The sequence below is a fragment of the Thermobia domestica genome, chromosome 7 (genome assembly GCF_964235325.1).
Source record: "Thermobia domestica chromosome 7, izTheDome1.hap1.1, whole genome shotgun sequence".
Taxonomy (NCBI): domain Eukaryota; kingdom Metazoa; phylum Arthropoda; class Insecta; order Zygentoma; family Lepismatidae; genus Thermobia; species Thermobia domestica.
The window spans coordinates 71,087,299-71,113,527 of record NC_137460.1 but is presented as its reverse complement, the minus strand read 5'-3'; the positions used below and the strand labels follow the sequence as shown (position 1 = coordinate 71,113,527).

General features: G+C 34.7%; 1 protein-coding gene across 1 annotated transcript in view; it reads right to left on the bottom strand.

Moving 5' to 3' along the window:
* The window catches only part of SCaMC (Short Calcium-binding Mitochondrial Carrier), a 229,036-nt gene that overhangs the window by 120,014 nt on the left and 82,793 nt on the right, over positions 1-26,229 (bottom strand). The gene's annotated exons all lie outside the window — the stretch shown is intronic.

The following is a 26,229-nucleotide window of genomic DNA, read 5'->3' as shown; positions in this document are numbered from 1 at the left end:
GTAAGTGGCGAAGAGTTACTGGTAACATAGTAGAATTACAAGTAATAAGTGTGTCAGTAGTTACTGATAACACAGTAGAATTATACCAGTAGCAAGAGTGTCAGAAGTTACTGGTAACAAAGTAGTATTACAAGTAGCAAGTGTCAGAAGTTATTGGTAACACAGTAGTATTGCAAGTAGTAAGTGTGTCGATAGTTACTGGTTACACAGTAGTATTACAAGTAGTAAGTGTTCCGTAGTTACTGGTAACGCAGTAGTATTACAAACAGTAAATGTGTCAGAAGTTACTGCTAATACAGTAGTATTTATATTATAAATAGTAAATCTGTCAAGAGATACTGGTAACACTGTAGTATTACAAGTAGTAAGCGTGTCAGAAGTTCTTGGTAACACAGTAGTATTACTAGTAGTAAGTGTATCAGAAATTGCTGGTACTACACTGGTATTACAAGTAGTAAGTGTGTCAGTAGTTATTGGTGACACAGTAGTATTACAAGTAACATGTGTCAGAAGTCTCTGGTAACATAGTAGTATTACAAGTAGTAAGTGCATCACAGTTAGAAGACAAACAACTATACATATAATCTATCACTTAACAGCGCATTTTTTTATCAATATAATAGATAAATTCTACAATATTATTAATATTTAACGACAATAAAAACTGTCAACAGGTGAGACATATGCCAATCGATAGAACTTATTGAGCTAAACAAAAAGATATGAGTCAGTAAAAGAGCTCATGCGTAGTTTTCGAGAAAATTAACAAACAAACCAATTTGTTTGTAAACTTTAAAAAAATGTTGCTGTACGAGAACCATCCTACCTATTAAGGTGAAACTGGTGCTGAAGTATACCCAATATACTTATCAAGCTCTTTACATAGTATGCTTAACAAAATAATAGCGCAAAATGATCATTAACTCTTATGCTTTAGCTTCTGCTTAACTAATATAACGTCCAAAGTTGTTGATACGTACAAGGTTTGTTCGGACGGTAATGCAATTAAGTTCGTAAGAAAAGAAGTCAACATATCACTACAAATTTTTAAAATTCTTCAAAGTACTCTCCTAGCGCATCCACACATTTTTACCAGTGACTTTTCCATGCACGCTACGCATTCTGGGAGACTTCGACAGGGACCTTGTTTACAACCTTTGTCACGGTGGTTTGGATCGCTTCAATGGTTCTAAAACGGGTATCTTTCAGAATAGCAAGCTTGATTGTTGAAAACAAACGAACAAAGAAACAAAAAAGTATGGATCTGAAGTGTACGGAGGCTGGGTCGGCGTTGCCAAGCTGTGCCTGGCCAGGAACTCCTGGACGCTTAGACGGTGTGGTTGGGTGCGTTGACACGATACAACATCCAGGTGGCGACGTCAATATTGTGCCATTGTTCTGCGGGCCCATTGACGATTGACATTTGCCCATTTCAATCGTTATCGATTATGCCATGCGGTTAACATAGTACACGTGTGGGATATTAGGTACTGAGTCCCGTGCGTTATCCACTGCTACAACCCTATTGTACCAACCTCGAATGACTACGATGTCCGACATTTTTAATTAGGTGTGACCGCTCCACTTCTCGTGGTTTGATTTGGAGATAATTTCACCATCCTTTTCCCAACCTTGGAAAATACTAAGCATGGCAGATAGCGAACACCCGATAAGTCGCGCGGTTTCCGAAATACCATTCTTCTATCTGGTCACCCTACCAAACTCTAATATGACGACGTCCTTCCCTATTTAACGCACAAGCATTACGCTGACTAATCGAGTGAGATCCCTATCACCGTCTGGCGAGCAGTTTTGCTGTGCCCCGTGGCTCTTACGTCAGCCCAACTATTTCGTCCAGAAAGTAGCGGATGATCATAATGTATTCGTTGGTCAGTGAATGTTTTATTGGCTTTTAGTTTACTGAACAAACGCCTAAATGTTGCCATTGTCACAGGCAAAAGATGAAATACAACTGCGACCCTACATTTTTTTTTTTTAACATCTCATAATTTTAACATGCTAACAAAGTTAATTTTTGAAACTTAAATGGACCCCATTTTGCTCTGACCTCCAGGCAGGTCCTGCGGGCCCGTTAGTTACGCCACTGGATGTATGCGATAGTCAATAATTCATTGCGTGCTGAAAATCATAAAAACAAGAAACCAAACAAAACCCGAAAAGAAACAAAATTTAATAAATTACTTTTTGCTGAATTTTCTCCAATTTATTGTTATCAGAGGAGTTGCTGTTACAATCAAAAGTCTACCATGTTGAAGGACATAATACTGATAACACTTAAACACAAGTAAAAAAAAAAAAAAAAAAAAAGTATACAAATGGAACTAACGATTTCAAGAAAATTCTTTACATTATGGGAAATTGAGTGAGTGACCTTGACGTGTTTGCCTTTAGTTTTAGATATTGTATGAAATACTAAAGGGAAAAATTATTTGTATTCCATGCCAATTTCAATCCAATAATAATATGATTCTGTATCCGTATACTGTGACCAGGTTTGGCTGGTTTAAACCAAGGTGGTTTAAACCATGGTTTAAACCAAAAAGTGAAAAATATTCGTAAAAGTGTGTGTTCATAAAATCTTGATGAACACACACTTGTGGGCTATCACGTTTTACTCCCGTATATTATTCGTATTATATTCAGACCTAAATTCCCCATTCATTACTCAAAGGGATTATACTACAAAAGCAACTTTAAGAATAGCTTATGAATCTTTCTTTTGTGATTTTTTAATAGTTTATTATCGTTATGCAATTGCAATCGAAGAAAAATTCTACATGTTATTTCGTTTTAATAATGTTTACTATTGATAAAATACATGAAAATACCATACCTTGGGGGAGGGGGGCATACAAACCCCAAGAGTGGCATTTATTGAAGTCAGAAGTATCTTTGGTATCTATAAATAGGTCAGAGCCAAAGTGGACTCAAATAATTCGTATCTTTATTCACTTTTCTTACTGATATGCAAATTATTTGTATTTCTTTAACTTGGACTAATAAAAGTCGTAGTGAACTAGCTTAGACTAAATTAGTCCTTCTAAACACTGCAGTATTTTGAAATTGTCCATATGTAAGTCTGTATAATGGTTTCACTTGTGCAACTGTTTATCTTTTGTCGTCCTGAAATGACTCTTCACAATTATATTAACAATTATGTAAAGATCAGTACAACATATTTTTATCGGGAGTCCTTCGTAAGTGAGTCAGCAGACGTCGTATCGCATTTGTGGCCAATTAGTCCTGTTTCGAGTTCAAATGGAGGACATTTTCTCTCGGATGTAAGCCGAGAAGCGGTTTGGATTCGCTTTAAGCTTGTGACCCCTTCCAGCATAACCCGGTTGTTGCATAATAACACAAAGGCGAAACAAACTTATTTTTGTCCCTATGTGATATAAATACTGTACATAGCAAATTATTTAAACCAGAAAACCTCGTTTAAACCCCCCCCCCCCAAAAAAGCTGGGTTTAAACCAAAAGACAGTTTTTTTAAAAAAAAAAAAATAAAAACCAGGTTTTTGCCAACCCTGTTTGTGACATACGCAGATATTTATCAATTTAATGGAAACAACTGGAGTTGGATACACATTAAATATCTGGGTTGCCTAGGTTCTTGGTAGTAGTATATTAGGGCAACGTACTGTGAGAAGCAGTAAAACGGCAGTGCACAATGAACTGAGTAGACTGTGATAGTGCAAAGTGGGAGACCTCCGATTTCCTAAGACGGCAAATTGTTGGCATTTGCTTACGTGGTACGAGTATGATGAAGTGGCAAGTGTACTGGTTGTGTCGCAAGGGACAGTATCCATTGTGATGACGAAAAAAAAAAAATGAAGCCACATCGGCGAAGAGGAACAGTGGTCGAAAAAAAAAAAAACTCTCAGTGACAGGTCCCGCCGAGAATTAAGACGGATTGTCACTTAGATCCGTCGTATGATTCTGGTGGAGGAACCCAAGTAGCAACTTTCATATCCTGTGTCGATAATCACAGTCCGCCGCCGCGAGTTACATGACATGGACATAAGGGTCCAGCTGCACGGAGGAAACCGCTGACAGAAGGCTATAACAATTACGCACTATGCCAATAATGCTGCGAACATGGATCATGGTCCGCTGATGACTAGAAACGTCTGATATGGTCGAATGTGTCGTCGCTCACCTTAGCTCAAACCACTGACCATGTTGGTTTGTGGTATGATCCACAGTGTCTCCGCCAAACCATAAAACATGGTGGTTTATGTGCTGACACTTATCGGTCGTGTCACTGCCTGTAAGTATGTCACCATTTTATGAAACAATGTGCTTTCTATGGACCAGATGGTTGTTTTCAGCCCAGAACGTCATAATACGCCCATTTACACAGAGCTGTTGAAGTGTGGTTTGAGGGACATCGGGATGAAGTTGAATAACTTTCCTTGGTCCAGTGAACATAACTGTACATCCTTGGTTTTGAAGACCCGAATCCGCCGCAGAATTCCACCTTCATCCTCTCTCTCTCTCTCTGAATTGAGCGATACACTATGTAGAAGGGTTGCAATATCTCACTTGCTGTCATTTATGACTTCTCAGGACGAAATGTGATGCAACTTTCTGAAATATTTCCATTAAATTGACAAGTATCTGTAGAATATCAAAAAATACTTTCTATATATACTCAAAAATGTGCATCCCGTTGAGTATTCAACAGTTTTAAATTCGACCGCCCTGTATGTCTACAGTTACTTCTGTTAGAAATGACTCATGAGTAAGGCTATGACAGTATTGTTATACTTTAATTTATGAGTGAGGCTATGACAGTATTACTATATTTTAATAAGTCAATATTGTGTTAATTTTTATACTAATTGAACGCCTAACGCCGCAGAAACAAAATCCAGTTTGTGTCTAGTGTGTGCAGAGTAAATTCATTTAATTATTTATCACTTCCATAAACTCAAGCTTAATTATTATTCTTCCATCTTATAAGCCTATTCAAAGAATATTTCCAAAAAGAGATTCAAGAAAAAAGTAAGCTCTCCGCGCATTTCATGCGACTCTCGTTCTACAAGATGTGAAGAGACAAAATTTTTGCGACAGAGATCCTCAAATGGAAGTAAGATAAGCTTTCCAAAATGAGACACCACTGTCACGACACCTTCTAGAGACAGATTCAACTTTTTCTCTTGGGTAAAACGTATTCGTTTTCCGTACGCCTTAACACATTTCGATCTAATTATCAGCACTATACATTCTGTATATTCTAGAAAAAATGAAAGTTTGCCCTATACCGCTGTGATGTGGAATTCATCGCCGACACCAATACCGACACCAACTGGAAGAAGTCCAATATAAATTCATCAAATACTTAGCACACAAAAGGACTGGAATCTACCCATCTTACGAAAACTATCTTACATTAATAGATAATTTTGTATCCTCCCACTTGAACAAAGGTGAAATGTGATGGATCTGATTTTTCTTCATAAAATAATACAAAACGAGTTCAACTGTATGCATCTGATATAGACACTAAATTTTTGTGTACCGTCACCAGTTCTAATGTTTTAAAAATAGATGGACCAACGTATTATCGAAGTCACCAATCTGGAAAATATGCTTTTCTTATAGTAGAATATGTTGTGAACACAAAGAAATTGACATCTGTAATATGAAGTACAATATGTTAAAAAAAAAAAAAAGCTATCATAAATTTAATTTGTAATATACCAACACTGTAATTGGGCTTATGCCTGTTGTGGTGTTGTTCATAAATAAACATGTAATATTGAAGCTTGCGTTGTTCGGCGGCGCAGAACTAGCTAAGAGAAGTACAGCGTAGGTCAAAAGTCGCCTGACACTGGTAGTTAATTATTCAGTTCTCAACTGTCTAGAGCAGTAGTAACCGAATTCAGTTCTGAATTAACTAGAGTATCAAGTAGCTAAATTCAGTTCTCAATTGGCTACAGTAGCAGTAGCTTAATTCAGTTCTCATTCAAAGATTAATTTGTACATTAAAAATTACGAACTATTCTTTGAACGACTGATTTAAGTAACTTAACTTAATGTTATTATACACCTTGTAATAATTTCATAGTTCCGTACTTGATAAACAATCTATTTTAAATGTATTTTTCTCGAGTGAATTAGGCCTATAGTCCATCCTACGTTTTGAGGATGAAATTAACTTCATGCCTGCCTCTCAAATTCATTTGCAAACCAAAATTTTCCATGATATTACTACAATCCAAATCTAGCTCATGAATTCTTGGAATAAAAGACTGGTTCCCAATATCTGTTCATCATCATCATCTATCACCTTTTCTCTTTTACATATCGCCCCCAGAAAGCAGAAAGGAGCTAAGCGCAAAAATGTAAATTTCACAAAAGATGAACAAAAGCGAATGAAACACTAATTAATTCTAATTCTTTCTTCCTTCTAGGATTCAGTTTTCACTGCAGACCTTTCATATTGTCTCCTGCCACTTGTCTCCTTTCTGCACAACATTTAACATGAAATGGGTAGTCAGGATATGCATTTAGTTGGAAATTAAGGAAAGTGGCTCTTAGCACCTTTCTTCTTTCTGGGGCCGATCGGCGATATATAAGGGATCTAGTATCGAAACCTGCCATATCAATTTTTTCATTTTTTTAAAAAATGGGAAAAACATGTAGCTCTGTTATAACAAACGACTTTAATTTTGTTCTTCCCACAATGAAATCTGTTTATTGTTGTCTACACAAATGTTCTCACGCACAAAATCGAGCACAGCAATAATAACGCTTTTCTACACAATATACGCAGGATGTGGGAGTGGAAGTGAGAAATGGATATGGTAGATTTTGATAGTAGAACCCTCATACATGAGTTCACTGTTTCCTTTCCAAATCGGGCTCTGTTTCCCGATCCATTCCCATTCATGATTTTCAATGTTGTAACTTCGATCACCTTTCCCCAATTCTTTATCTTATCTTACTTTTAAATCGTGCTTTCTTTAAAACAGGGTCAAACTATTTCTGTTTATAATATATAATATGTATTATAATTTTGAACATTTCAGCTTAGAATTATAGTGAGATTAGTATTAGGCAACGTTTCTTTCGGGCATATTTCCGCATAAGGAATTCCCTCCTTCTCAATAACCCCTGAACTACGATAAATTTCAATTAGATGTCACTCGTGAGCAAGGAACATCAGTAGGATTGTAGCACATTGTCTAGAGGTGCCAGTATGTCTGGAGAAGTTTTTTAATCCTTGGGACAGGTATATACGGGCTTACAATACTTTTATATGGTTAGAGGGACTTTTTTACCTGTTTGTGAATTGATAATGATATAATTTACCTATAATTTACCTGATTTTCATTAAATAAACACAATTCATTTTTATTACTCTACAAAAACCCCTATTCGTTTTTTATTAGCCCACAGAAAGTCCTGTTTATTTTTTATTAGCCCACAGAAAGTCCTGTTTATTTTTTATCAGTCCACAGAAAGCCCTATTTATTTTTTACCAGCCCACAGAAAGACCTGTTTATTTTTTATTAAGCATTAGGAAGTTTTATTTATTTTAACAGTGCTCAGAAGCACTGATTGTTTTTTATTAGTCCACAGAAACCCCTATTCATTTTTATTAGTTCACAGAAAGCCCTGCTCATTTTTATTAGGCATTAGAAATCCCTATTCATTTTTTATCAGCCTACAAAACCCCTCTTCATTTTTTAGCAACCCTTAGAAGGCCCTGTTTATTTTTTATTAGTCCTCAGAAAGCCCTGTTTATTTTTTAGCAAACCTTAGAAGGTCCTGTTTATTTTTTAGCAACCCTTAGAAGGCCCTGTTTATTTTTTATTAGTTCTCAGAAAGACCTGTTTATTTTTTAGCAACCCTAGAAGGCCCTGTTTATTTTTTATTAGTCCTTAGAAAGCCCTGTTCATTTTTTAGCAAACCTTAGAAGGTTTTGTTCATTTTTAGCAACCCTTAGAAGGCTCTGTTTATTTTTTATTAGTTCACAGAAAGCCCTGTTATTTTTACCCGCGACCAAAGTTTATTTTTATTGCGCATTAGAAAGCTCTGTTTATTTTAACAGTGCTCAGAAAGCACTGTTTGTTTTTTTATTTACCTTATGACGCGTGTAAGATGTTTCCGCTGGCGCCATTATTGTGTGGTTTTGTTACAGATTTTTTATACATTAGTAATTGTTTTGTATGATTACGTGATTACTTATAGCCATACCTGTTTTGAATGGTTTTATAGACTTGGAATTACAAGACGTGGCGCATATATACGCGGGAACTACGTATTGCTTTACATGATATATTTATATAATTGCAAACGCGCATTATTATTATTGAATTTTAAAACTAATTAATTTATGGAATTAATTAACCTATAATACTTACCATATGTATATACTTACGTATGAAGAATTGGGCTTTGCCATTTGTGATTTTTGATGGACGGATTTTTTTTCCAATATGGCGGCGTTGCGTGATTGTTGAACAGAGGTTCCTCCATAGTAGGACTTTGAGATGCGAATGCGCGCGTTTTGCTTGCATTGTCGTATAGATTGATGGTAATTAAAATTGTGAAGAATTTGGCTGGGCGAAGTTGCATAGTTTAATATATTATTGCATTAGGTGATTAATTTATATTATTTTTTTGTTTTAGCATGTACTTAATTATTATAAAATTGAAATAATAATAATAGATAACAAGACATTTTGATAAAGAAAGCGGAACCCCACAATACTACGATATGTACAACTGTGCTGCCATCTATTGGCAATAATTACAACTTTATTTAACAGCCACGTTATATGGGAGACTGATACAGAATGAAGGGGAGACTTAAGCTGAATTACATGAGATTTAGATGTACAAGAAAGAGAAGAGAATAAAATAAATAGAGAAAGCTATTATTGTTTATTGAATTGAAGCACCATTTAAGCGTAATATATTAGTTTGTAATGAGGTTATTAAATTAGGTTTAACTGGATACGTATGCACTCTGTAGGGTTGTTTATTATTTATTTAGGATTTTTATTTAATAATATGGTTTGTAGAAGTATATTGAATTGCTATAAAATAGAACAAACTTATATTTTATTTGTATAGATGTATTTAAGATTATATTCGGGTGCAGTTTTAGTATTGGTTTGCGTTAACGTATTGAATGTGCGGAACGGCACATGATGGATTTGGAATGGGCGGAGTATTACAATTTACACGTTGCTTGGGAATTGTTTAGTATTGGTTTGCATTGATGAATGTTGCACATATTGAGGAAATGCTGAAGATTGTTTTTATGCTAATTGGCACTACGATTTCCATTTGAAAGAATTAGATAAATAATAGCTTGAAAATATTTTAAATTGGATTACGGTATGGAGCATAATATTTAAGTATATTGTATTTACTGCGAACTAGAGTATATATGTAGCTGCTATTATAGAATTAACAAGTACCAGAGATAATTATATTGTTTTTATTTACCATGTATTGAATTATAAGAATATATATTCCTTATAATATTTGATAACAGTTGGGAAGCTTTATATGGTGATTGATTTTACGTGTGGAACTGATTTAATTTGAAGCAACAGCAAATACATTTGACAGATAATTGACGTATTTGCAACTATTGAAATGGGTATAAAATGCTTTATGTAAAAATATTTAATATTTTTTGTTTGTAAAGTATGAGGCAATTTTAACTGCTAATGTATAACATTACAGATAGGGTTTTAAGCTATTTTAGAATGAGCTTAGGAGATAACAAAATTATTATGGAATGAGACCAGCATGATGCATAGGGAAGATGACATGTGGAATGTTTGGGAAAGTTTTATTATTTTAGGAAATAATATATTAATGAATACAACGGGTAATATTTTTAAGAGAAACCCATATTTTAGTATTGGTGTACTATTGAAAGCATGAATCAACAATTTTGAAGGCATAAGACATAGGCAAAGACTTGTATTTACTGGTGTTATTGTTTTACATTTACCGGAGAGGATGTTGGTGCCATTATGTTAAAACAGTTTTGAATAGATTTGAATTATTGGAATATAGTATTTTTTATACTTAGGGACTTATTTATAAATACAACTTACGAAATTAGAATATTATTGATTGAATTATTTACAATGTATATAATTATATATATTTTAATGTTATTGACTAGTTATTTAAAATTTAGACGAATTGTACTTTTAGTGCTGGAATGGTATATTTATATTGGTATAGATTATGTACTAATACGGAACACATTGATTAGCATACAACTTTGCAGATTATATATTTGCGTAGACGAAATTATGAAAACTGTTGATTTTTAGTATTTAACATACTTACACGAAAATAATTGTACAATTAGAAATTGTTGAAAGTTTTGAATGGGCAATTATGTATATGCGTGGTGTAGTACAAGTATTTGGAATATATGTATTGTATTGTGTTATCAACTATTGATACAAATAGGGCTGAAGGATTTACGTAGTATTTGCGTTTGCGACAGTATAAAATGTTATGAGAATGACATGATACCACGTGATTGTCAGACTTGCATTATATAGTAATTAGATTTATGTTTTATTAAGATATAGAGGTACATATTACGCATTAATATAGACATAGATTGATTTATTTTATTTTAGGCATGAAAGAGAAACCCCATATATTGGCGTTGACTGTGGAAAAACAGAGACGTGTGTACATTACAATTTTCCATTAGAATCTGAAAAGTTACACAGAATATAAACCTTCATCCAGCCTATGAGGTGGGTGCTCTTTGACTTGGCTATGGAGGCGATGCAATTTATGCTTAGAGCAGTTAAAATATGGGATTATATATGGGAACTTATATGCGAAAATTTGGTAGACAGAACATTTTTTGTCACTTATTTAAAAAAACTATTTTATAGTTACAAGAGAATTTTGAATCGGTTTTAATTTATTTAGGAACTACCATATATAATATTATAATTATTTACGGTGAATGCGGTAGCAACACATGATTGCATGAAAATATGTGGAGCCATCTATTGTATAAATTGGAAAACACAATTATGACTGTACTCGATAGAGGCAGACGATGATGAATTACACACTTGTAACATTTTGATAACTACATAAAATGTTATGAGAACGAGATGATACCACACGAATGTCAGACCTGCATTATATACTAACTAGATTTGTTTTATTAAGATATAGGTGTACATATTATGCGTTAATACAGACACACAATGAATTATTTTATTTGTGCATGAAAGAGAGATACCACATATATGCGTTGACTGTGGAAATGCAGAAGCATGTGAACATTGCAACCTAGCATTGTCATGTGAACAAATACACAAAATATAAACTTTAATGTAGTTTATTTTTAATATTTATCAAGAGTTTCATTCTTATCCAATGGATGGGAGGGCCGTAGAAGGCAATACTTTTTTTTTTTTTTTGTGGCCTGAATTTTAGTTTATATTTATGACACTTAAAATATGAGAGTATATATGAGAACGTATATGCGAAAAAAAAATTTTGTAGACAGAACTTTTTTACTTATTTAAGACTGCTGTGTAGTTACAATAGAGAATTTGAACCCGATTTTTAATTTATTTAGGAACTACCATATACAATATTATAATTATTTACGGTGAATGCGGTAGCAATAACAGATTGCGTGAAAATATGTGGAGCCATCTATTGCATAATATGGAAAACACGATTATGGGTGTATTTGATAGAACTACCCGGTGATGAATTACACACTTGTAACATGTGTGATAACTACATAAAATGTTATGAGAACGAGATGATACCACACGAATGTTAGACTTGCATTATATACTAACTAGATTTGTTTTATTAAGATATTGGTGTACATATTATGCGTTAATACTGACACACAATGAATTATTTTATTTTGGCATGAAAGAGAGAGATACCACATATATGCGGTGGTTGTGGAAATGCAGAAGCATGTGAACATTGCAACCTAGCATTGTCATGTGAACAAATACACAAAATATAAACTTTATTGGAACTTATACGTTTGTTGTTCGTTTGTTTGTTTATAGCTAGTCATATTGACTTGTACCATTTTAGAGGGTTACGCAGTTTTTAGGGAAGAGTGATGTATAATTGGAGGATTTAAGGATTGTGTGATGTTTCATAGAAGTTTTATTACATTATAATAATTGCTAAGGTCTTAACGATCTTTCCAATCCTTAACATTTGCTAGGAAATTAACGAGGAAATTGCATTTAGTGTAGTATTGTATAGAACTGGAAGAGTAGAAATATGGAAAGAATAATGAATATGTACTGATAAAGTATATTATACCTGTATATTGTGAATGATGAGCATGAGGGATGAGGCGAGGTGTGCTAGTATATCACAGCACAGAAGTGTTAGGCAGATGAAGTTTTTTTTTTGCCTAGGGGCTGCTTAAGCTTTAATGTAGACAATGGGAACCCTGGTAGTGGTAGATGGATTTAGTGTACAAATAAAGGCGGATTTTCATGTGTCCTTTACCTCCGTGAGTTGCGAGCGATTGTGCTAAACAGCCAATGAAATCACGCATCGGAGATGGCGCGCTACACTCGCGTCAGAGTAGAAATTTGTTCAATTCTGACGGAAGTAGCGCGCGTACACTATTGTATTCACTGACTAACATGGCGGAGGTAAGAACAGCGTTTGAAGAACTGCTAGTAGAACAAGTAAGAGGAAACAAAATTTGGACAACCTTAAGTATCCGAAATACAAGGATTCAGTATTAAGGACAAAAACATGCCATCAAAACGATAGCTCTCCTTCGGGAATCCATTATCACAAACTAAAGTCGCAAACTTTCTATTTTACGCATGCGCATTAGCTAGCGAGTAGTAATTTGGCGCAATACACGCACGGATGTATGAAAACGAAAATAATGTACGATGAATACGCTACATGTGATGCTTCCGTTCTAACGCGGGCATGAAAATCCGCCTTAATGGAAATATGAGTGGCAGATGATCATGAACTTGATAATTTGCGAGGCACTACTGGTTAAAGGGGGGTCAGGAGGTAGATTGTAGCAATAGAGAGTATAGACCAATGATAACGTTGGAGGATAATATTAACATGGAGAAGGATGGAGAGCTAAAAGGTACGTAGTATTTTAAAGTAAGGGCTCATGGGTTATAACGAGAGCATATGTATGCGAGACACAAAGTTTTAAGATGAAAATGGAGTGTAGGAAACTGAATTTGGTTGCACAACTTTGCTGTAGGACTAATCAGTTTGACTCGATATGCAATGCGGAAAGCACATTGTTCCAACATTAATAAGTTTTTGTAATCTGTGTGGATGGTTTTAATTCATGCAGCATTTTTGTAAGTTAGCACAGGCCGTAAAAGATGTCTTGTATGTATTTAGAATTGTGTTTGCTTTCAGTATCCAGGACGTTTGCCGTCACTTTTTTTTTAATAAGTTAACTCTATTGTATGCTTTTTTTTTGCGAATGTTTGAAGATATTTTTAACTGAGATGTTTAGTGAATGTGACCATTAACTAAGTTACACTTGAATGTGCTTGGATGAGAGCTTGATTTAGTTTTAGGGAAAGGTAGTTAGGATTTTTATGGATTTTTGATGTTTTATGGAGGAATGAAGATGATAATTTGTGTTTTTTTTGTGGCGTTGATTGTTAGTTTTTATTTGCTGCACCACTGAAGAAAACTGTTAATTATTATTTGTAGAGCAATGTTGATGGATTGGATACTAGATTTTAACGCAAGAAAAGATAGTGTTGGTGGCATATTGAAAGACCTGAAGTTATCAGGAAGTGGATACATATTGGGAACATAGAGAACATAGAGATCTGGTGACAGAGCAGATTTTTTTGAGGTACTCAACAGTGAAGGAAAATAGGATGGGAGAAGCAGTTATATATTGAAATATATGACAGGCGGTTGATTTAAAAAACTTGTATATTAGTTTTATATACGACATAGGAAATTGAAGATGAATTAATGTGTATGCAATTGTGCGGTGTTTTACTCTGTTAAATATTTTTGAGTTAAATAATACAAGACATGTTGGTTTGATCTAATTATAATGTTGTGTAACCATGGTAGTTAAGACCGGTAGTTGATTGTTGATCGAATATTCTGGGCGAAATTTTGCTTGATGTATGGGAAGTATTTTGTGTTGTTATGTATGCATATAGATGTCTTACTATAATACGTTATAGGATTTTACTAAAAGCAAACGTTAATTGAATTGTGCGGTAGGATGATAAGATGGTATGAGTTTTTTTCTTGGTCTGGAAACATTAATGTCTTAGAGGGTTTCCAGGTGACAGGAAAATATTCAGTGTGCAGAATGATAGTAAAAATTGTGGGTAACAAAGTAAGTAATATAAGAGGGCATAGTTTAATATGACGATAGTTTATTGAATTAAAGACAGGGGCACTATTTCTTTGTTACGAATAACTGTACGGATATTTGAACTATGAATGGTTTTGTTTGAGATTTATTTTTGCGGAAGAGTATGAAGGATATGAGGTTGTAATGAAGCAGAAGATGAAATGAATGTGTTGGATGGATGTCTATATGAATATGTGGGACGGAGTGGTGTGAAGAAGTCTTGAAGGAAATTAGCAAAAGCACCAGCTTTAAAAGAGTCTGTCTATATAGATAACGCATCATTTAATAATGGATATGGTGTTTTACTGCTTTTGCAAAGAGCATTGAAATGTTTTCAATACTTGTTAGGATGAGTGACGTTAGAGAGAGTATTACAGATTTTATACCAACACCATAGCTTGTAAGCACAGATATAATTTGATTAACCTTTGAACTTTTGGGGATGATGAAGTGTTTTGGATTTTTTTTTTTAGTTTTTTTTTATTTTTTATACGCTGATATTTATGATAAAACTGTTGAGAGCGAGTGATAAATGTGAGATATTTTGCTGACAATGCTGGTCGATAAGTGGATAATGTAGTTACTGGTATGTAAAGTGAAATAGTTTTTTTGATTGAAGTTGTGATGATATGATTGTTATGATACAGTTTTTTTTTTTTGATGTAGGAGCTTGCAAAGGGTTTATTGCTCCCGATAGATATGTTTTGTATTGTTTTCAGGTGAATTTATTAAAATGGTCTTTAGTTCTTTGAAATTTGTAGACTGAGACATATTTTGAGTACTATAATGTAATTTGATTGGAACATGATCACATCAATTTTTAATGGATTGAGAACATTAATATAGATTTGTGAAATGTGATTAGCAGAAGTAATGACAATATTTGGTATGTTTTGTGATATAAACCTAATGGGTTTTGGAAGATTATGAATGATATCAGTTATGTGACTTGTGACAAAGGTTTGAAAACTAGACCCCCACCCTATTAGTTTTAGATACTATTTTTTTATTCAAATTAGCTTGAATATTTCATCTTTACATCAGTTTACAACCGACAAAGTCACCCAGACCGTTTACTGCGCGTGCTTGAATTTCTATATATTCACATTAAAAGCAATAATTAGAAATTACGATACCTGAACCCCAATAACTCCTATGTATTTACTTGTTTTTTTAATTAGCCTGTTGGATTTCAACGTATTGCTAAATAATGCTTTTAAATCCTTTTTAAAACATACTGTTGGTTATTTTACATTTAAGACATGGTGGATTACTTCCTTTTGTGACAACTTTTAGCAACGAGTGGTGCTATCTTATTTACAGAATACTCCACACTTGAAAAAAAAATTTATTACTGTTGTTATCATAAGACAATAATTATTGAACTTTCGCTAAATATGTTTACAGATAAAGTATTGCGTACAATAGGGAGAAACAAAATGCTATCGAAAACTCGCCAAATGTTAAGGATTCTTGTAGACAATTCATGTAGTAAGTTGTGAATATGTTAAAACTGAAGCCTACATTATGTATTTGATCAGTGCTAGAAATTCCTATGAATTTTCATTAGATATGCTATGTTATATGTTAAAAGCTTAGAAAAGAAAAAAAACTAACACAAACTTTGCATTGGCAAAGGAGAATAAATTGTGTCACAAACTTCTTCTTATGTCTGAAGTTTCATGAAAGTAAAATTTATTTGTACAAGTAATCATTGATTTATTTCCTATTTATCTGTTTTTTTTTCATGTCTATATGGCGTATATTCAAAGATCATTTACTTATTTAAACAGGTTTTTATGTCGATCCGTTAGGTTATACATCTCTATTGTATTGAATTAGATTCAATCTCCCAAATATGACCCTTCTCCTCTTTGCTAAGCGAATAGCGTCCCTGCTATCGGGGTTGGCATACCACAGCCATAATTCGTTATGATCCCTTATCGATTTCGACCGTGCAATTCGACATCGTATGTCCATATCAGATAACTCGCGGCGGAATGTGATTGTTGACATAGGTTGTGAGAGGTGCTGCTTCAGTTTCTCCGTCACTTGCACCACAGATGCACGACGGCTCTGATTGATATTCCTCTTTTAATGCTAGGCGGAACCTGTCACTGAAGATTTCCTTCAGACCAGTTGTTCTTCTTCATCCATGTGGTTTTGTTGTGAATTTTGTAGACTGTCATCAACTACATATCCAATAACACACCACTTCGTCACGCTCACACCACATAAATAAGCATCAACTTAACCATTTTGGGAAATCAGAAAAAAAAAAAATCGTACGCACATTTTACAGTATCAGTTTGCTCAGTTCGCTGCACACTGGCGTTCTACTGATCCTAACATATTACGGAAAAAAGTATGATTTACCATATACGAAGTAGCGTGCACCTTTGGCGTACAGGGTTCCGGGTTCGATTTCTGGTGGGAAACCCATAAAATATTTTTAAACCCATTATTGTGATTCGGATTCCATGTGTAGATGCACATAATTTCTAAGTTTCGGAAGTCCTGTTTTGATAGAGTGTACGAATGAGAGAAAAAATAAAGTAAGAAGAATGGACGGTCGTGTGTAACTGTCATACATGTATACATTTAAAATGACTGATCGTTACAAGCGATTGTACCCATATGGCAGAAATTTGGTAGTCTACATTTCCTGGTAGAGAAACGAATAATGACACGTCCGTGGTATTGACATTATTTGTTATTGATCACTTCGCTCTACAGAAAGTTTGTCATATGGGTTAGATGATGGGTTTACGTTTGTGCTTTGGAGGAAAGTAATATGATGTTTTGTATTTGTTAACGTATTAGATAATTAGAAGAATGTTTAGGTGCTTGGCGTGTGACCACAGTGAGTGATAGTATTGGCAAATTGGCTTTGGATCATTTCATATTTGTTTCTATCTTGCCTCGACGAAGACTAAGGGGGAAGGATGGAAAAAGCATACCAATTATAAGTGAGATGTTTTGTACCTGTAGATGTGTTCTAGCCATACCTTTGATACTGTGCGTGAACTTCCATTCTTGTAATGCTGTATATCTGTACATGGCGATATTCATTTGTGAAGGATAGTTTATTAATTAACTGTCCAATTTGGTTGACATAAATCTCATCATTGGGGAGGGAAAAAGTAAAAATGCAAAATGGGGTATTGCCTTGTTGTTATTTCTTTCAAAGATTGGATTTTCGAATCTGGGAAGACGACATTTTCCTGAACTGAATATTTCACAGCCACTGGATTGGCAAAGTATGTTAAGACATACTTTGCCAATCCAGTGGCTGTGAAATATTCAGTTCAGGAAAATGTCGTCTTCCCAGATTCGAAAATCCAATCTTTGAAAGAAATAACAACAAGGCAATACCCCATTTTGCATTTTTACTTTTTCCCTCCCCAATGATGAGATTTATGTCAACCAAATTGGACAGTTAATTAATAAACTATCCTTCACAAATGAATATCGCCATGTACAGATATACAGCATTACAAGAATGGAAGTTCACGCACAGTATCAAAGGTATGGCTAGAACACATCTACAGGTACAAAACATCTCACTTATAATTGGTATGCTTTTTCCATCCTTCCCCCTTAGTCTTCGTCGAGGCAAGATAGAAACAAATATGAAATGATCCAAAGCCAATTTGCCAATACTATCACTCACTGTGGTCACACGCCAAGCACCTAAACATTCTTCTAATTATCTAATACGTTAACAAATACAAAACATCATATTACTTTCCTCCAAAGCACAAACGTAAACCCATCATCTAACCCATATGACAAACTTTCTGTAGAGCGAAGTGATCAATAACAAATAATGTCAATACCACGGACGTGTCATTATTCGTTTCTCTACCAGGAAATGTAGACTACCAAATTTCTGCCATATGGGTACAATCGCTTGTAACGATCAGTCATTTTAAATGTATACATGTATGACAGTTACACACGACCGTCCATTCTTCTTATTTTATTTTTTCTCTCATTCGTACACTCTATCAAAACAGGACTTCCGAAACTTAGAAATTATGTGCATCTACACATGGAATCCGAATCACAATAATGGGTTTAAAAATATTTTATGGGTTTCCCACCAGAAATCGAACCCGGAACCCTGTACGCCAAAGGTGCACGCTACTTCGTATATGGTAAATCATACTTTTTTCCGTAATATGTTAGGATCAGTAGAACGCCAGTGTGCAGCGAACTGAGCAAACTGATACTGTAAAATGTGCGTACGATTTTTTTTTTTTCTGATTTCCCAAAATGGTTAAGTTGATGCTTATTTATGTGGTGTGAGCGTGACGAAGTGGTGTGTTATTGGATATGTAGTTGATGACAGTCTACAAAATTCACAACAAAACCACATGGATGAAGAAGAACAACTGGTCTGAAGGAAATCTTCAGTGACAGGTTCCGCCTAGCATTAAAAGAGGAATATCAATCAGAGCCGTCGTGCATCTGTGGTGCAAGTGACGGAGAAACTGAAGCAGCACCTCTCACAACCTATGTCAACAATCACATTCCGCCGCGAGTTATCTGATATGGACATACGATGTCGAATTGCACGGTCGAAATCGATAAGGGATCATAACGAATTATGGCTGTGGTATGCCAACCCCGATAGCAGGGACGCTATTCGCTTAGCAAAGAGGAGAAGGGTCATATTTGGGAGATTGAATCTAATTCAATACAATAGAGATGTATAACCTAACGGATCGACATAAAAACCTGTTTAAATAAGTAAATGATCTTTGAATATACGCCATATAGACATGAAAAAAAAACAGATAAATAGGAAATAAATCAATGATTACTTGTACAAATAAATTTTACTTTCATGAAACTTCAGACATAAGAAGAAGTTTGTGACACAATTTATTCTCCTTTGCCAATGCAAAGTTTGTGTTAGTTTTTTTTCTTTTCTAAGCTTTTAACATATAACATAGCATATCTAATGAAAATTCATAGGAATTTCTAGCACTGATCAAATACATAATGTAGGCTTCAGTTTTAACATATTCACAACTTACTACATGAATTGTCTACAAGAATCCTTAACATTTGGCGAGTTTTCGATAGCATTTTGTTTCTCCCTATTGTACGCAATACTTTATCTGTAAACATATTTAGCGAAAGTTCAATAATTATTGTCTTATGATAACAACAGTAATAAATTTTTTTTTCAAGTGTGGAGTATTCTGTAAATAAGATAGCACCACTCGTTGCTAAAAGTTGTCACAAAAGGAAGTAATCCACCATGTCTTAAATGTAAAATAACCAACAGTATGTTTTAAAAAGGATTTAAAAGCATTATTTAGCAATACGTTGAAATCCAACAGGCTAATTAAAAAAACAAGTAAATACATAGGAGTTATTGGGGTTCAGGTATCGTAATTTCTAATTATTGCTTTTAATGTGAATATATAGAAATTCAAGCACGCGCAGTAAACGGTCTGGGTGACTTTGTCGGTTGTAAACTGATGTAAAGATGAAATATTCAAGCTAATTTGAATAAAAAAATAGTATCTAAAACTAATAGGGTGGGGGTCTAGTTTTCAAACCTTTGTCACAAGTCACATAACTGATATCATTCATAATCTTCCAAAACCCATTAGGTTTATATCACAAAACATACCAAATATTGTCATTACTTCTGCTAATCACATTTCACAAATCTATATTAATGTTCTCAATCCATTAAAAATTGATGTGATCATGTTCCAATCAAATTACATTATAGTACTCAAAATATGTCTCAGTCTACAAATTTCAAAGAACTAAAGACCATTTTAATAAATTCACCTGAAAACAATACAAAACATATCTATCGGGAGCAATAAACCCTTTGCAAGCTCCTACATCAAAAAAAAAAAAAACTGTATCATAACAATCATATCATCACAACTTCAATCAAAAAAACTATTTCACTTTACATACCAGTAACTACATTATCCACTTATCGACCAGCATTGTCAGCAAAATATCTCACATTTATCACTCGCTCTCAACAGTTTTATCATAAATATCAGCGTATAAAAAATAAAAAAAAACTAAAAAAAAATCCAAAACACTTCATCATCCCCAAAAGTTCAAAGGTTAATCAAATTATATCTGTGCTTACAAGCTATGGTGTTGGTATAAAATCTGTAATACTCTCTCTAACGTCACTCATCCTAACAAGTATTGAAAACATTTCAATGCTCTTTGCAAAAGCAGTAAAACACCATATCCATTATTAAATGATGCGTTATCTATATAGACAGACTCTTTTAAAGCTGGTGCTTTTGCTAATTTCCTTCAAGACTTCTTCACACCACTCCGTCCCACATATTCATATAGACATCCATCCAACACATTCATTTCATCTTCTGCTTCATTACAACCTCATATCCTTCATACTCTTCCGCAAAAATAAATCTCAAACAAAACCATTCATAGTTCAAATATCCGTACAGTTATTCGTAACAAAGAAATAGTGCCCCTGTCTTTAATTGAATAAACTATCGTCATATTAAACTATGCCCTCTTATATTACTTACTTTGTTACCCACAATTTTTACTATCATTCTGCACACTGAATATTTTCCTGTCACCTGGAAACCCTCTAAGACATTAATGTTTCCAGACCAAGAAAAAAACTCATACCATCTTATCATCCTACCGCACAATTCAATTAACGTTTGCTTTTAGTAAAACCCTATAACGTATTATAGTAAGACATCTATATGCATACATAACAACACAAAATACTTCCCATACATCAAGCAAAATTTCGCCCAGAATATTCGATCAACAATCAACTACCGGTCTTAACTACCATGGTTACACAACATTATAATTAGATCAAACCAACATGTCTTGTATTATTTAACTCAAAAATATTTAACAGAGTAAAACACCGCACAATTGCATACACATTAATTCATCTTCAATTTCCTATGTCGTATATAAAACTAATATACAAGTTTTTTAAATCAACCGCCTGTCATATATTTCAATATATAACTGCTTCTCCCATCCTATTTTCCTTCACTGTTGAGTACCTCAAAAAAATCTGCTCTGTCACCAGATCTCTATGTTCTCTATGTTCCCAATATGTATCCACTTCCTGATAACTTCAGGTCTTTCAATATGCCACCAACACTATCTTTTCTTGCGTTAAAATCTAGTATCCAATCCATCAACATTGCTCTACAAATAATAATTAACAGTTTTCTTCAGTGGTGCAGCAAATAAAAACTAACAATCAACGCCACAAAAAAAAAAACACAAATTATCATCTTCATTCCTCCATAAAACATCAAAAATCCATAAAAATCCTAACTACCTTTCCCTAAAACTAAATCAAGCTCTCATCCAAGCACATTCAAGTGTAACTTAGTTAATGGTCACATTCACTAAACATCTCAGTTAAAAATATCTTCAAACATTCGCAAAAAAAAAAGCATACAATAGAGTTAACTTATTAAAAAAAAAAGTGACGGCAAACGTCCTGGATACTGAAAGCAAACACAATTCTAAATACATACAAGACATCTTTTACGGCCTGTGCTAACTTACAAAAAGGCTGCATGAATTAAAACCATCCACACAGTTTACAAAAACTTATTAATGTTGGAACAATGTGCTTTCCGCATTGCATATCGAGTCAAACTGATTAGTCCTACAGCAAAGTTGTGCAACCAAATTCAGTTTCCTACACTCCATTTTCATCTTAAAACTTTGCGTCTCGCATACATATGCTCTCGTTATAACCCATGAGCCCTTACTTTAAAATACTACGTACCTTTTAGCTCTCCATCCATCTCCATGTTAATATTATCCTCCAACGTTATCATTGGTCTATACTCTCTATTGCTACAATCTACCTCCTGACCCCCCTTTAACCAGTAGTGCCTCGCAAATTATCAAGTTCATGATCATCTGCCACTCATATTTCCATTATTTGTACACTAAATCCATCTACCACTACCAGGGTTCCCATTGTCTACATTAAAGCTTAAGCAGCCCCTAGGCAAAAAAAAAAACTTCATCTGCCTAACACTTCTGTGCTGTGATATACTAGCACACCTCGCCTCATCCCTCATGCTCATCATTCACAATATACAGGTATAATATACTTTATCAGTACATATTCATTATTCTTTCCATATTTCTACTCTTCCAGTTCTATACAATACTACACTAACTGCAATTTCCTCGTTAATTTCCTAGCAAATGTTAAGGATTGGAAAGATCGTTAAGACCTTAGCAATTATTATAATGTAATAAAACTTCTATGAAACATCACACAATCCTTAAATCCTCCAATTATACATCACTCTTCCCTAAAAACTGCGTAACCCTCTAAAATGGTACAAGTCAATATGACTAGCTATAAACAAACAAACGAACAACAAACGTATAAGTTCCAATAAAGTTTATATTTTGTGTATTTGTTCACATGACAATGCTAGGTTGCAATGTTCACATGCTTCTGCATTTCCACAACCACCGCATATATGTGGTATCTCTCTCTTTCATGCCAAAATAAAATAATTCATTGTGTGTCAGTATTAACGCATAATATGTACACCAATATCTTAATAAAACAAATCTAGTTAGTATATAATGCAAGTCTAACATTCGTGTGGTATCATCTCGTTCTCATAACATTTTATGTAGTTATCACACATGTTACAAGTGTGTAATTCATCACCGGGTAGTTCTATCAAATACACCCATAATCGTGTTTTCCATATTATGCAATAGATGGCTCCACATATTTTCACGCAATCTGTTATTGCTACCGCATTCACCGTAAATAATTATAATATTGTATATGGTAGTTCCTAAATAAATTAAAAATCGGGTTCAAATTCTCTATTGTAACTACACAGCAGTCTTAAATAAGTAAAAAAGCTCTGTCTACAAAATTTTTTTTTCGCATATACGTTCTCATATATACTCTCATATTTTAAGTGTCATAAATATAAACTAAAATTCAGGCCACAAAAAAAAAAGGTATTGCCTTCTACGGTCCTCCCATCCATTGGATAAGAATGAAACTCTTGATAAATATTAAAAATAAACTACATTAAAGTTTATATTTTGTGTATTTGTTCACATGACAATGCTAGGTTGCAATGTTCACATGCTTCTGCATTTCCACAGTCAACGCATATATGTGGTATCTCTCTTTCATGCACAAATAAAATAATTCATTGTGTGTCTGTATTAACGCATAATATGTACACCTATATCTTAATAAAACAAATCTAGTTAGTATATAATGCAGGTCTGACATTCGTGTGGTATCATCTCGTTCTCATAACATTTTATGTAGTTATCAAAATGTTACAAGTGTGTAATTCATCATCGTCTGCCTCTATCGAGTACAGTCATAATTGTGTTTTCCAATTTATACAATAGATGGCTCCACATATTTTCATGCAATCATGTGTTGCTACCGCATTCACCGTAAATAATTATAATATTATATATGGTAGTTCCTAAATAAATTAAAATCGATTCAAAATTCTCTTGTAACTATAAAATAGTTTTTTTTAAATAAGTGACAAAAAATGTTCTGTCTACCAAATTTTCGCATATAAGTTCCCATATATAATCCCATATTTTAACTGCTCTAAGCATAAATTGCATACTTGCTACGAACCTAACTCCTCTTGTAGTTCGTTACTGTGCTAAGCTGTGATCAAGTATTGCAAACGTACTTGTGAGACCAGCGCAGATACCCTACATAGGAGATTGACAGAGGATCTTCATCTTCTGGAGGGTTTATCTTAAATTTTGAAGGTCATTGCTTGTAATCACAGTTTGACCAACTCTTTTGTTGCTTTGTTGGGGCTACCTGTAGCACTATCTGAGCGGGGTTGTTTACATCACTTTATGCGGTGCATATTTTTATCACACCATGCATAAACTACCGGGATTAGTTCAAGGTCCCACACCTAAAGCAGTAGCTGATGCCAAACGCGATCCTCGAACGAATCGACGTACCCGTCAGCTCTCGGAGGGTAGTTTAGAATCGGCTGATAAGCGTTCCAGATCTCGCTCTCCTACCTATATTCGTAAGTCGGAAGAATCGGAACCAATGCAGACGGCCGCTGGGGATCCTAGCACTTCCACTGTTGGATTACAACAGTCATATGCAGCCACCCTTGCTCGTCCTAAATTGCATTCTTTCCTTCTAACTAACTTCGACCCAAAGTACAGTAACACCCGCCATATCTTTAATCAGATTATCAAGTATCTTCCAAGGGCCAGTATCCAACAGATAGTTTTCACCAGGGGCGGTGTTATTATTAAATCTCAGGACGAAAATTTTGGCATCACTCTCCGTAATAAGGCCAGCTACGAGATTTTTGGCAAAGCTGCACAACTGTCTAAGCTTCCTGACAAAATCAAGCAAACTCCTCCACCTTCGAGAACACCAATGATGTCTGTAGTTATTCGCGGAGTTTTACCTGAAATAACAGATGATGAGGTGCTTGAGGAGCTAAAAGCAGAGGGAATTGAAGTGACCAAATGTATACGTATCAAAAATAATAACGGTCCAACATACATGGTGAGAGTTCTGACTACTTCTCAATCCTCCATCGATGCCTTGTTACAAGATGGCGCATACATATTTAAGAAACGTCATAGGGTGGAACCTTCCCGAACAAGCCTCCCTCTTCCAATTAGATGTGAAAGGTGCCAGGTGTACAACCAACATATAACGGCTAAGTGTCCAAATGTCGTAAAATGCGGCTACTGTGCTGGCAACCATGATACTAAAGAGTGTCCTAATACAGGAAAACCACCTCTATGCTCGACCTGTTCCAGTGACAAACATCCAACTTATAGTTATAAATGTAAAGGGAAACCGAATCCAACTCCTGACCACCCGGAGATGACGGTACCGCTACGTACCATAGATTCTAACGTGCCTTTGTCACAGTCTATCACCTCTCCTCTTATTGTGGAAAACTTCCTCCGCTACATAACACTCATATTACAAAATATTTTCCCATTCCAACGTCAACTTATCTTAGATCATGTTATTGCAGCAGCCTCCGCTATATTTCAAGTTAACTTGTATGCTACATATTCTGGACCGTACGTTCACTTCCATATTGCTCCCCGAGACACTGCAGTTTAAGTCCGTAATTTTGTGTATGAATATGGCTCTGACACTTCTTTTTCTGAACATTCGTTCTTTAGCGCAACACCGAATACTATTTGAGCAGTTACTGCTTGAGGAAAATATCGATTTATTTGTACTAAATGAGACTGCACTCAAACCTGCTACTTATGTCAGATTTCCTCGATATCAATTTCTTCGCTGCGATTATGCAGACAATAACGCACGAGCCCAAGGTGGCGCTGCAATTGGAGTTCGTAATAAACTTACTTATAGATGCAACTCTGTTCCGCAGCATATGCAGTTACCAGAACACCTAGTGACAACAGTTTATCTTCCTCACCTTATGTTAACAATAGCTACGATATACGTTCGACCAGGTCATATCATTCCTCTTGCCTTCTTCACCTATTTGTTTCACCACTTTAAACATCTTGTCATACTAGCCGACGTTAATATTCACAGTCGCTCTGCCCGTGATAAAGCTGAGTTTTTCGATCATATAACTCTTAATTTAAATGGGCATGTCCATCAATTGCCCAAACATACGCGACCAAGCAGTCAGACTACACCCGATGTTGTTATTAGCACTGCCTCTATGGTCGATAAATGTAATATACATGTACTAGATTGTATCGGCAGCGACCATCTTCCGGTGAAAGTCGTTATCAACCATCAG